Source organism: Bombus terrestris, chromosome 2, assembly GCF_910591885.1.
Source record: "Bombus terrestris chromosome 2, iyBomTerr1.2, whole genome shotgun sequence".
NCBI classification, from domain to species: Eukaryota; Metazoa; Arthropoda; class Insecta; order Hymenoptera; family Apidae; genus Bombus; species Bombus terrestris.
Genome location: NC_063270.1, coordinates 2,847,382 through 2,861,614, shown reverse-complemented (window position 1 = coordinate 2,861,614; position 14,233 = coordinate 2,847,382). Strand labels below are relative to the sequence as shown.

Sequence of the window (14,233 nt, the reverse complement as noted above, 5' to 3'; positions counted from 1 at the left end):
TTCTATTAAACTTCTAATAACAGGATATCCGATGCCAGTTTCTTATAGAATTAATTTCGTCAATAACCAGATATAAATCGAATTTTTTGCAGTATAATGCCGATACGATAGATGATGATATATTACTGGAAAAATAAAAAAATGTTAAAACAAAAAGCTAACATAATTACATGTTCGTTGAAGGATATGGTCCCTCGCAGAGGACGTTCTTCTCTCTCCCTTTCTGTCGTAATAATCAGTTCAATCTATAAGGTTTTGGAAAAAAAAGAAGATTCGAGCAACATGTTATACCTTTTCTTGATGATATCTGTTTTAATCGTATGCAAAATGTGAGGTGTTTGGCATCATACGCACTTGCGTAAGCGTTTATTTCCATTGTATATTCTTAGCTTAAGCAAACGATGTTATTCACGATCAATGATCGATATGCACTTTCTACTTTATCGAATATGCCATTCTCTTATATAATAAAATATATTGTATATTTGTTATAATACACGCAAGATATATACGCATAAATTGTTGTCTAGAGATTTAAATCCTGGCTGAATATAAAAACCTAGGAAACTTCTTTTGGAATAATTTATCCATTTATCGCCAATTTCCCCATAATTTTTGCACGGAATAGCGTTCAGCATTTAGATATATCGAGCTTGCACATCTTTATCGTGCTTGATCATCGTTCGTCAGCCGCCCTCATTTCGGTCGTCGTTTAACTTGACTCAGCGCTTCTATCATTATCGTTGTTTTAAATCTCGAGTATACAGAAAATAACAGAAAATAATCTGTTATATCTCATTGTCGCTTCGCATTTATCACTATCTCATCCATCTCCTTTACAAATTCTTAAAATCATCTTATGTCTGACAGCTAAACCGATGATATGTACATCTTGGATTTTTCATAAATTTCAAAATTACGTTTCTGAAATACGTAGCTTCGATATTTCAACTTGTACCATTGCGGGAAACCTGGACACAAAACATTCCGCGTTAATGCCTTTCCTTTTCTAGTTAGGTCTGAAAGTGTTAAAACGCAAAATCTGGTTACAGCCTTGATCTTGGAAAATGAAGCAAGCAAGGGCGAGAACCGTTCATGATCCGTGAATGGATGGCTTCCTGAGCCGATGAAAGTCGATGCTTTCCTCCGTTGGTCGAGCTCGTCATGGTCCCTTGACTTTCGATCTTCCGCCGCGCCGCGCTGCGTCGCGTCGTTTCACGTTCTCTACGGAATTACACGCGGCTAGAATGCCTCTTCCTCGGCTCTCCTCGTCTCCTTCGGTCACGGTCTGCTCACCGTTCGAGCTTGTTGTAGATACACTTGGTGATTTATCGCATGGTCGGAACGCATTAACGTTTCAACCCATGTTACGGCATCACGGCGCGTCGTTCTTCAGATAGAAACGGTTAGATGAAGTCCGCACTACGCCTGACACTGGGTCACGAAAGTATCGCAATTAAATGCGTCGACCCCGCGTGTAATTAAGGCATCGTATACACGCGAGTGTTGCTGCTGCCTGATTTTCCTGACGTCGAGTTGCTTTCAGCCGAGGAACAAACAATCACCGAGTCTTCGAAAGCGTTGCAGAGAAATTCTTTGTTCGCGTTACGCGAGCGTGATGCGAAACGGGCTTGCTTTTAGCGTTAACGTCGTCATTGGAATCAAATTAATCGAAATTTGTTATAATTCAAAGCGTTAATGTTAACGGATTTGATCGTGATACTCCAGTTACGGTTACTAAATCTTATATTGATATGCTCATTGTATTACAATACGATCGAAGGTGGAGATTTTAGTAAATTTTGTTTAGAGCACTGTAGTTGTAGGGTGTTGTGTGACCTACACTTATGCGCGTTAACTCTATCGCAGTCCTAGTGCATGGATTTTCATGCAAGTTAAAAAGATAAAAAATACAGAAACAGATCACCTGTTATGAACTACTATTAATCATCGATACAAACCGGTTCGACACTTGCTTTTACTTCGTACTAGGTTGCTATAGGAATTGTCTGCCACTGAACGTAAGATAGGAATTCCATCCATTATTTCTGACAGTGTCTCATTTTGTACAAGTTGTATATCGATCTGTTTCGTGTATATCGCGTATATCGACGCTATAAAGGCATCGGTGATGCAAATACCTCCGAAGAATTTGAAGAATTTATCGCAGAAAATCTCTTTTCTTCCTTCTTGTATTTCTGCTTTTATCGAACTTTATGAAAGAACTATTCTATCAACTTCGTTTCTAAGTTACCAAACGTATCTTGTTTGGATTTCTAGTACCGATAAAGTGGAAGCGTATATGATTCCGAGAAATAAGCAAAGCAACATCCGTGTAATAATAACGACAAAACCGCTATCTTTCCTACGACATCGTAGTGCGTGGCAGCGAGAAGATAGAAAAGATACACCGCGACTTTGGTATTATGCTGACATGCACGGCAGTCCCACACACATAAGAAGAGACTGTCCTATCGGGGTGCGTTTCAAGCGGAAAGGAATGATTTATCGAAACACGTAATATGTCTAATGCCTGATAAAAGGCCGCATAGAAATGTTCATTCAGTGGAAATACAGCTTCGTGGCCTCGTAGTTAACTGTATGTATACGTCAAAACAATTTAAAAAGGTAAATCGATTACTGTCCTGAACCCTCCTCCTCCTCCTTCTTCTACCTTGATTAATTACTGGCGGCACGAGCAAATATTTGAATGTAATTCTATGTAGGTAAGCTAAGCCCCGGCGCATGGAGAATCATATTTCATGAAAGTGAGACGTTCCTCGTGTACGTAGATGGGGAAAACATGGAATGATGTACAGTACGTATCGAATAATTTCACTGATGCGTAGCTTCTCGATGCTTTGTTGAAAACCTTCCTATTATAACAGATAACTTCTTTTTCATTTCAAGTAAGAAATAGCTGTATCGGAAATATTTTAAAACAAATTCATGCTCTCTTGTTCTTTCTAACTAAATTTCAATGAACGTTACTCCGTTCACCGACGTTCAACGAAACTCTTACGGAACAGGCTCGACGATTTTTCAAATTCTTTCGTAATTTATGACGACTCTAAAACAACGAGATTCTACGCGATTACGGAGTTAGTCGTATTAGTCGATTCTTTAATCTCCGCATTCAAAAAGTCGCATTCATTGATGAAGACGTGGCAAAGTGTTCCGCGATTTTCGCCATTCATCGTGGGTTTCTCGTCCGATTAACTTAACTCGTAGCGATTAACGTAATTCTGCCTCTCTTTCTCTCTCCCCACCCCCTTCCATAATGAACGGCGTACAATCGATCGAGGGATGGGGAAAGGAGGAAGAACGAGTCCAGCTAGCCGGCAGGAAAAGAAGAACAAAGGCCAGAGAGTCGGTCGAGGTTGGACCCTTGTCTGGGTTCCGTGACGACCACGCTAGTTAATGTTTTATGGAATCGAGCAGGTCGAGAGAGTCGAACAGGTGCACGAATTGGTCCATTCGATGGATGGTCCCGCTCTTTTCCTCTACTCTTCTTCTTCTTCTAGACCTTTCTTCCTTTGGCGCGTTCTTCTCAACGTCCCCCGATTCTTTACAACGAGAGAGAGCTAGCTTCTCTCAACCTCTAATTCTCGACTCGAGGGAACAAAAACTTAATCGGTTGCTTCCTCTGCTCTCCTCTACGAATAGAACGGCCTCCACTGGAGGCTGAACCAACGACGAAGAGCCAGCCGCTATCGTGAAGACCGAGAGGGACAGAGTGACACGCACACTGGTGTGGAATTAACTTTTAGTCGATCCAGATATATTTCTTTGGGCGAACTCGAGATCGTCCAAGGGATACGGATCTGGTTGTTTGGTGTTGTAAAAGATAGTGTCAGTCATTGATCCCCTGGATTCTCGAGTGTTAGAAGGTTTTTGCGGTCGAATGACGACACGGCTTACGATTCGAAGATATTCGTTCCTGCGAATGATAGATCAAGTAAAACGATGGTAAATATATAGTTTGTTTAAGAATTGAGAAAATTTATACTGTTTCCTTGTATTGTACTATAATTGGAAGATGGATATTACATTAGAATCTAAGAGTTTTAAAGAAAAATTCATTTCCAAACGATCGGTTTAATAATATACATTTACCAAAATGAATGAAATCGATAGAACCAGTTTTTCATCGACCGATATTCGAATGGCCGATCGAAAATATATCTTTCGAGGTGTGCAATCTGCAGCTCGTGGATGGGTTCGACACGATTTCGATGCCGTAAAAATGGAGCCTATACCACTGCGCGCGTCAGCGCAGGAGGTATCGGGAAAAAAGAAGAAGCAACTGCTCGAGGAGAAATCTAGCCGGAGGGGGGATCCTTTCGAGAGCTGCGTACGATCAGGATTACCTTTGGGGTAATCTTCGTATCCAGTAGCTGTAAGCGACTGCATTCATTTAGCCTGGTGTGAGTCGAGGAAGATAGGTGTAGGTGCGAGCGAGCGAGCGAGCGACCAAACTGTCGGATACAGCCGGTTTCGCGTTATTACCGGGCACGGGCCTCCAAGGTCCTTAAGAAGGAGCTTCTGAAATATGCTGATAATAGGTGGACGCCGCGAAATCTCGAGGGATAGCCGGGAATTGCGGGAAATACTTATTTGGTCACGTGAATGGATACGTTCAAGTGATTATAGAACCCGCGAAAAGTGATGGACTAATGTTAAAGCGTAACGCTGCGCTGTCGAAAAACCGGTCAAATTTATCTTCTCTGTCACGTTGCTCCAATCCAAACGCGTTCATCTTTATGGAAAGTGGCCAACTTGTAATTTTCTGACTCGGCCAGCTCTCTTTTGTCTCACGGTTATGTAACCTGTGAGCGGACGAGATCGGTTTGCTTAATGGCGAACCATGTGCTTCTGCTTCTTTCTTAATAATAGAAAAAAGTTTCCGTTGTGTCGACATTGGGCGTGGAAGTAGACATATTTTTATTGGATTATGGTTTGGTGCCTGGATTTATTGTTCCCGTTTCATAGTATAGCGAATTTCTTAAAATCGATGTATATTTAATTAGATTCGTGATTAAACTATGCGTGTAATTTAAGATAGGAGGGTTCGCACATTTATCGAGAAAATTCGACACCTGTTGGCAACTAAAATTAAAGTGCGGCCTAACAACCGCCGTAAATAATCACGTAAGAGCGTGCGAGCAATCACTATGGTCTATCTGGCGGCACATCGGTGAGAAACCTATGCAAATTGAATATTAATACGCACGATGTCGCGAGGACACGGAGAAGCTCGACAACGGTCTGGCACCGATGACGTTAGCCCAATAAATAACACCTGAAATATAATACAACATACATTACCCGTGTGTAATAGGAATTCGTTTTTCGTCCCGAACCGCGCGAGGATCGCCATTGGAATCGCGTCGTCGACCATTTTTTCTCTTGACCTTTACCAGAAATAGGTACTTTGGATCTAGATAGTTGCGTTGGTCATTTAACACGACTTAACTATCCGGCGTGAATCTAAGAGAGTTGACGCAGCGCAGTCAGCGAAGACCCTGAAATCGCGGATGATTGCAGCGTATCCTTGCTGGTGCTCACTCGCACTAACTCGCTATGTCGCGCCAGCGGACACTTCCCTCGGTCCTGTCCAGATGGTAAAGTGAGAACAGTTAGCCGCGAAATTTACGGCTCTATTGACGCTGATAAATGGGATAGTTCAGTCTATTTATAATTTGATGTTAGCCACGAGCAGCGCGTACGTTTCGGACCGTTGAACCACGTATTTCGTGTCTTTGCACTGGGATTTATGGAATTAACGTGAAAACAGAGGGTCACACAGTGGACATAAGGGAGGGGAGGATTGAATTTTTTCGAATTAATTATTTTTCGTCGCAGACGTTGCTCGTATATCGTATCGGATACCGATTCATCTCGTAAAAGTCTGGTCGGAAGGGCTGCGTAATTAGAGGACGAGGATCAGTTGGTTTAACGATAACGGCTCGCGGCGAGTATAACGCTTCATCGCCCGTATACGTATTTGTTTGGATTATGGATCCTGTTGAGCGGCGTTAGGATTGTTATCGGAGCTTTGGAGCCGAGTGAAATCGTCGTACAGGGTATCAACCAGAGAGAATCAAGGCGTTATTGAGAATGAGTCTGGATGAGCTTGAATAGCTCGGGTAGAGAATCACCGGTCTAGTTTCGGCCGTGGTTTCGATCTCTCTTGAAATAAAATATCGGGTTAATAAGCCTTAATAATAATTCTTCTGAAGGAAAATGCTACTGTTTCTTAAATATTTAATGTTACTTTTAAATATCAGCGTCATCCTATCTGTGAAATTTCTTATTTATCCACTCACGCTTCCCTGTTCTTACAGTTTGAATAATGAGAATCTCCATTATACATTTATTAAATCGTGCCACATTATAGTTCATTCATTCCGTATAACGATTATGATGTATAAATGCACCTCGTTTCTTCTAGTAATATTAAAACGTGCGTTGATAATAAGTTGAAAGTTACTTGGTTCATTCATAAAATGCCGACAAAAAATTGTTGTGCTCCAGTTTTCTGAAACTGCGCTATTTAGAAAGGATACAATTTATATACCTTGAAAACCCCTTGTGAATTAGTGCGTGTTTATACGTAATTAAAGAGCGACGTATCTCCCATTCGGGCGATAAATTTAAAATTGTAGTAAAAGTTATGTAATGTCCTTCCTGCACTGGACAATTGTTATCAAAGGCATGTACTGAAGTTATCGCTTAATTATTGACTCGTGTAAAGTATACGCACGCGCGTGCGACTGCTTACTTATCACTGCAAGCACTGTCGACGCGAATCCGGCGGAAACCATGCACAGGAAAACAGCTTTCATTGGACGATGACTATCATTTTTGATCAGCCAACTGGAATGAAGAATCGAAGGCCCGTTTAATCAAATCCGACGTGCGAACGTAACCAACAAGATGTTTTACTGGGACGTAAATTATAAAAAGTCACACGGGTTGTGCAGATTGCTGAAATCGTTTTTTCCCTTGGTGGCAAATTAAAGCAGTAAGGCCTAGAGTCGCGTTTTAATACCGATGTATTCGTTTCCACGCTACGCTTCTTCCGTCTCCTTCAATTTTTTCTTTTGTTCTTGCATGCTTTTTATATCACGAATCCCTTCTCACAGAGGCGAACGATCGAAATTTGCTAAATCATACTGTCTTGCAGATTTTCTGTAAAGCTTTCTTATGATATTCCTCCTCTGTTTTGAATTTAAGTGTTTGCCTTCGATCTCGGGTTTCTATCAATTTCGTAACGCGCGTTTTGCTGATCTTGGTGCTAAGTGTGTGGTATATTTAAAGTACATAGTTACGTTACTAACTATGATACCGCGTTATCAGTGCGCGTTTATCAACTGAAGCTACAATTCATGAATTGTAGTTAGATTTAATAGTGTCAGAGTTTATAAGTATAATAAATGATCGATTCGTAGGCAACGTATAGGTAGGTAAATATAAATTTTAATATATGGTATTTGGTATCGCGATTATGCTTTTCAGTGTAATTCTCACTTTAATATCGGATATTAGGATTTTTATTCGGTATTCGTTGATGAATTTATCGGATAAGTATAGCTTGATACATCCTCGCGTTCGTAGAATATTACGATAAATTGCTTTATCCTCGATCCCTGGTTTTCTCACATTAAATTGGATGAATCGTCATTCATTCTTATACCTAACAGAAGCTAGATTTTCAAGTATAAGTAGGTACATGTGTTTGATAACTGGCTACCATTTCGTCATAAATTATCAAATTTGCGCAATTGACATCGTTCTACTAGATATTTTTCAAGATTATTATTCATCTATGAGTTTAGTTTTTGTTTCAAAATGTGAATTAATAGAGAAAGTAATATATCAACCTACTTACTTATCAAAGCCTATTTACAATTTCTTCCCGCATTTTTTTTCATAGACCTGTATTAAAATATCTGTACTGCCCTTCTAAAGTGAGAATGATAATCACGTAACAACCGAAAATAATTAAGCAGACTTCTATAAGTATTTATTAATAATGCAAACAAAATGGAATATCTCTTCCTTGCATAATTACCAATTGTCACTCTATGTAACTATATCGTATCACTTGGATCTTCGACTAGCATTTCGCTAAAGGCACTATTCGTCTTAAATCTTCGCGCGAGTATTCTATTATAGAATCTAATATAATAGAATTCAATCCGATATAGAATATAGAAATAAACCAGTGTCGTTATATTATTTTTGCACGAGTGGTGTAGCCAGACATCCAGTCGCGATCGTGACAATGTCTCTCGGACTTAGATCCCTTAACACTCGTAATACGTCGCCGGAATTCATTCCAGATCCGAGCAAACTGCAGTGCTTTTCTTTTTTTCACAAAGATTCCGTCGCTCAGCGTGCTCCTGAGTCTGGGCCAAGAGACATTTTCAAAGAGAAGCGTTCACGATCCTAATGCGATAAACCGTCGCGCAAAAATAAACCCAGCTAAAACAGAAACGGGCCCGAGAAAGTTCAAACTATGGATGAGTTAGAATAGTTTGGTAAGAGTGAACGATTAAGACCTAAGTGGGAGGATAAAGAGGAAGGAGGAAGATGCAGGAAAGAAGAAAGTATCGGACAGAAACGAATATGTCTGCAAATTGGCGACAGATAAAAAAGCGTTCGACGAAAGGGCATGGAAGAAAGAGACGAAAGGGAGGAAGCTTTGAAGACCGATTTCGCATTCTGCAGAGAGCTAGTCAGCGGCTAACTATAAGAGGAGCTAACTATAAACCGGACTCCCTACCCCCGGTCGCTATTTCCAGCGTTGCGCTTGTCGCACTGCCAAACCCCCCTTGGTCTGTTCGCATCGTTCTTCCTCTTTCTCGTCACCCTTTCGATCGCCCCTGCGACCGCGCGAACGTCGCGTTCTTAATGCTTTTCTTTCATCGTTAAAGTCAACGTATAAAATTATACAGTTAGTCTGATTTTGTAACAATTGTACACATTTTATATATATTACATAATGTAACATTTGTAACATTTGAAAATTTTGTTTCAGATACAACCATACCAATAGAGAATATCGATCAATAATGCTGTAAAACTTTGACCGCCAGTTTTTGTTTAAAATAGCAGTGAAATCGTAAGTGATTTATAATTTTTTAGAGCAATACTAGGATTATTTTAGAAAGTACTACAAATTCTTATGCCCCTATAGAGAATGCATTCAATCATTAAAATCATGAAATATTCGTCGGAAATGTTTGTTCGGAACAGTACTCTATACAAACTGATTACCACGAAGACCTATTTCGTAAGGCATCGTTTTCGTGACTCGTTCACACGGCAATTTGTTGACGACCGTTTAAACAAATATTACTTTACGAGACGCTCGTCACATCGTTGTCGAAGATCCAAAGAAAGCAACAGTCATTAAAATCAATCCACCATGTGACGTCAACTCTTCTTCTCAAGACGCATTTTATTAACATACTCACATCCAATCATCTTCGCGAGTGGTGGCAATAACAGCCGTTTGCATTGCGGTTTTACAGAAATCGATTTCGTTCTTTTTTCCACGATCGCAATTGGAACGATCGTAAATCAATCAGCACCACTTACCACGCTCGCATAGAAACTCTTCTTAGCTCATTAGCTAGTTAGGACATTCAATCGATGCGATGAAAAGTTCGACTTGTACGATCATTGTTTTCTTCTTCAAATTCGGATTCGGAATCGTTTGAGAAAGGGCTAGAAACGCGACGTGAACCGTAATATATATATCTTGCACGGTCTCGAAATTCCTTAAATATTCGTTTTCAAGCGTGTAGTCGAATGCCTTCGTAAAGCACTAATTTATTTAGTAAGTAAGTAATTATGTTCACATACGCGAAAGATGTGAACCGAAAAACGTATAAACTAAATTTTTATGTATAAGAACTCCCACAGTCATGATTCGACGTTCGCATTCATTGAATTATGCACAATTACGTAAAAGCCCGATTATTTATCGATCGCAGGGATCTATAAATTTCCTCTTTCGTATATAACCGATTTAAGAGCCGCCGGTAAAAATAAATGTCGCTTCCCGAATACAATTTGATAAATTAATATTGGGAACACCGACGGGTTCGGCGTGTTCCGTTTTAATATCCGATTCCTACGCTGATTATACGGTTCAATTCGTTAATAATCAAAAGACATTTGTGATCGCAAATTGTATTATCTTTCGTGTCAACGACACTACGTCCGCTGATGTCCGTATTAGCGAGTTAATTGATGTGATGCGACATTTAGGATGGAAATGGCGTGTTGGTTATTGCAGAATAATGCTGAATTTAGATCGAAGACGTTAATTATCGTGACTCGTAGACGTTGCAGAGAAATTAACCTAATCATTCCCAAATTAATTACCAACTCTCGGCCCTTTATCGATGCTAGTATGAAGCCGGTAAAAATATAAATATATGTAATTTATTTTCGGAAAAAGCATCGTTTGAGAAATCAATGTAAATTTGGTTTCCTACGTTGCCATGATACGAGAGCGCTGATCGCATAGAAAACTCGACTAATTAACAGTTGTCGAACACGCGTCGAAGTCTGAAAATATTCGAGCAGATTACTTCATTTACGTTAATTAGAAAGATTTTTTCGTGTCGATGCTTTCCGAACGAGTGTCGTGCGTTTACAGTAACATAGTGTGAAACATTTCGTTTGCGCCTTATTAAGTATTGTAGAACTATCGTTTACCGCCAGAAAGAATCTATGAAAACCGAGGAGTACGCTAATTAGAAGTTATCAAATTACTACAGGTGTTTTAACATATCTCGACAAATTATTTTTTTTTTCACATTTAATCTTAATTAAAACGAAATTAAAGATCTCGAGAGATATACGTTCAAGAGGTTTAAGAGGTTGTTGCCCTGTGTATATCGTCTTTTATTTTAATATTAAATACAATAGTCGGATATTCCTCGGGCGAAGCTTATACACCTACTAACAACATACAGACTCAAGATATCTCGTGATTCAGTCTGAATTTCCGGCTTGTTTAGATATTCCATGAGTCGTACATACTATATCAAACGCAAAAGAGCGCTATGATAAACGGATGAATGAAAAAGCCCGATCGTGCTTATGTTTCCGGAAGCAACTATCCTCGCACACCGCTGAGACGAGTACTAACAAATTGTTACCTCGTTATATACTTGCGTATATCGAAAGACGCGAGTCGAATTTTAATTTGGAACGGCTTCTTCTTCCTCGTGGCGAGAGAGAAACGGAATCGTATCTCGATATTTTCGCGTTAGCGGCATGCGTACGGCGCTGAATACAGGCACGTGCATAGATTAAAATTGCACGTGGGTGCGAATGCATACTCATTTATATATGTAGATACTAGTGCTGATGTACGTATATGCACACAGGGAAGTTCAATTAAGCGTGGACTTGCGACGGATCGAAGCTCGTGAGGTCAGTGCTCGGACCTATTTCAACGACGTTGAGCCGCTTTCATTGGCTAAATTCTATTATTTATTTACGGCTGTGCTGCTCCTCCATCGAACTTGAGAGAGCGGAAAGAGCCGAGGTTTTCATGGCTTCAAAGAGACTCTCTCATGCTATCGCGTGTGTAGTGTCGCTAACAGGTGAACGGGCAAAGGAAGATAGAAACCTTTGGAAATGGGATTAGAGATTCAGGAGGTCATCATAGAGATTCTTCCCGGAAAATGTTATGGTCGATTCTTGGAGTAATGAACTTCGAGAGCGGTTAAAAATGTTGCGACGTGCTTTTCTATTTGAAATCCTTTGAGGTGAAAATTTGTAAGAGGATTTAGTAGTATCGCGTGACATCTTTTTATCGCATATTTCATTTAATTGTATATTTCAATTGCATTTGGTGATATATAGTGTGAAATAATAGCAGAATGGTAATGATGTATGATATGTGATATTGTTGTAAGAAATGACAGTGACAGGATCAAATTATCACAGCGATAGTTGTTAGCTGCATTATATCGTATTTTTCAAGATTGATATTTTTATGATTTGTAACTAACTTAAATTTTTTAGAAGATCTGTATTCGTTATTATAATTGTACAAGTTGGGTATAAGATTCCATTGGAATTTTTCATTTCATAACAATCTGAATAGTCCTCTTAGTTATGCCTCTATAAAATGAATTAAAACGGGTTGTATCAGTAGTTTAGAATTTTCTACCATGCAAGTGGTATTGGCTTGCTGTTTTCTGCGTGTTACAAGAAACCAGACTTGTAACGATAATGTTCGTTTAAATTTCACGCATTGGTTCTCGACGTGTACAGTAGCGTGGGGTTGTTTTATGTTTATTCACCGTTTCGTCGAACGTGGAATTACATCGATGACTAAAATGTTTGATGGCAATAAAAGAAAATTCCAGACAACATTCCACGTAACATAATTTTCGGAATCACTAACGGTGACTCCTATAATTATGAATTCAAGACGAAAGAGGAGGAGAGATTTCAAAGACTGAGAAATTTAATATTTGAAAATGACACGTATATTGCATTTTTCTCATATATACGTTTTTCTATTTCTATTCCCTTCTATTTCCCAATTTGAATTCCATATTTGAACGCACGCGCTCTTTTTTTTTTTTATCTTAAATACGTTAAAAGCACAGTCATGAAATTAACCAAACAACCCCAAACATAAAATAATAGCAGCAACCTGCGAATTACTTTGAAAGATACATTATTCCACGAAACTGCGTTAAAGTGAAACGAACAAAAGGCTAAGCTTGAGTTAAACTTTTAACGAAGCTTCTTCATAAAGCAAAGAGACCTCATCGCTTTGGAGCGGCGTTTCACGTGTTCCCGGGGCAAAAAGTCAACTCAACCGTCTAATTACAGCCGGTTCTCTAGGAATTAAGTTGGCGTTTAAAGTTTACAGGCCGCGTTAGGTCGGCCCGTTTCTCTCACGTCGGAGCGCACTGTGATTTTCGAGCGATTAACCGGCCAAACGTGATTAGAGCCGAGCGAAACTGAATTAGCCCCGCTAGACTCGTGGCGTTTCTGAAAAACCGAGTTCGTGCCCGATCAAGCAGGGATCGCGTGTACATCCGGTGCATCCCAGGAACAAATGCTTTTCCTGCTTCTCCTTTAATTGTTTGATATCTTCCAGAGTTATCTTAATTGCTTTAATTAATACCTTAAATTATTTTGTTTCCTTCAAATTTTGAAAGAAAATATTCGTTTCAAGTATTATCGAAAGTAATCATTTTAATTTCTCTAATTTATCAGTTTGATTGTAAGGAATATCAGCCTTATATCGTTCCAGTGGTTGTGTTGAAATATCGCATTGGCTGTTTGCGAAAAAAACTTAGATGAATGATGTAGAGATTGCAACATTGCAGCAGCATCGTACATTCGATAAAAAGAAATCATTGGTAATTGCAGGAATCGTATTGCAAAATCACTGGCAATTTCTGTTCTACGTTCTCAAGACAATAGAATCGATTCGTACAATTTAAATGGAAAAAAGGACATCCAATGCTAAATTGAATTACACATCATGAAAAAACATTCTATTAAACTTTAAACACTTCATCTCACGCATTTCCAAAGAATTTTGCTATTAACTTTTTAATGAAATTTATTTGTCTTAACCCATCTATAATTTAATATTCTTTCGCAATTTCTTTGAAAATGTAGCGACGTTTGAAACCATCTTTTCTTTTGAATATTACATAGGCTGGAATACACAGGCTGAAATGAACGTCGCGCAACAATCTCGATTACAAATTCAGTCATTACGAAATTTGAAATAATTAGCCGATGATTAAAGCTATAAACGTACAATCGAGGGTTTTAACACGCGAAAGTAAATGCACGTGCCTTCATGTATGATTCAAGATTTTATTGCCTCGATCTGTGTAAGAAAGATTCTCTAAGCTACGAATGGAGATTGTAAAAAAGGCAATGGACGTAGTTTTCAGGGGAAAGCATTTTATTGCAAGTAAATGGTGCATTTGCGACACGTGGTGCATCTCCTTTCGAATTTTTTCGTGAGATAATGTACGTAAAAATGAAAAGAAAATTAACACAGATTCTCTAAACTCAAGATAATTTCCTGGCAAGCTATTTCTACTCCTAAACGGTATCGTAGCGTCACAAGTTAATAAAGAGGGAACAAATTTCTATAAATTCAAAGAGGTAGTTTTACATCTGAAGCTGTAACCCGTTGAATATTTTTTTCCACTTCGTA

General features: G+C 39.1%; 1 protein-coding gene across 2 annotated transcripts in view; it reads left to right on the top strand.

The window, feature by feature from the left end:
* LOC100650835 overlaps positions 1–14,233 on the top strand; it is a 79,212-nt gene that overhangs the window by 33,836 nt on the left and 31,143 nt on the right. Inside the window, exon 2 of one of the 2 annotated variants that reach the window (XM_003393508.4) lies at positions 9,047–9,130. The exons of the other annotated variant lie outside the window; for it this stretch is intronic. The gene's annotated coding sequence lies outside the window, so the exon portion shown is untranslated. The remainder of the gene's footprint in view (positions 1–9,046; positions 9,131–14,233) is intronic. 2 annotated transcript variants of the gene reach the window in all.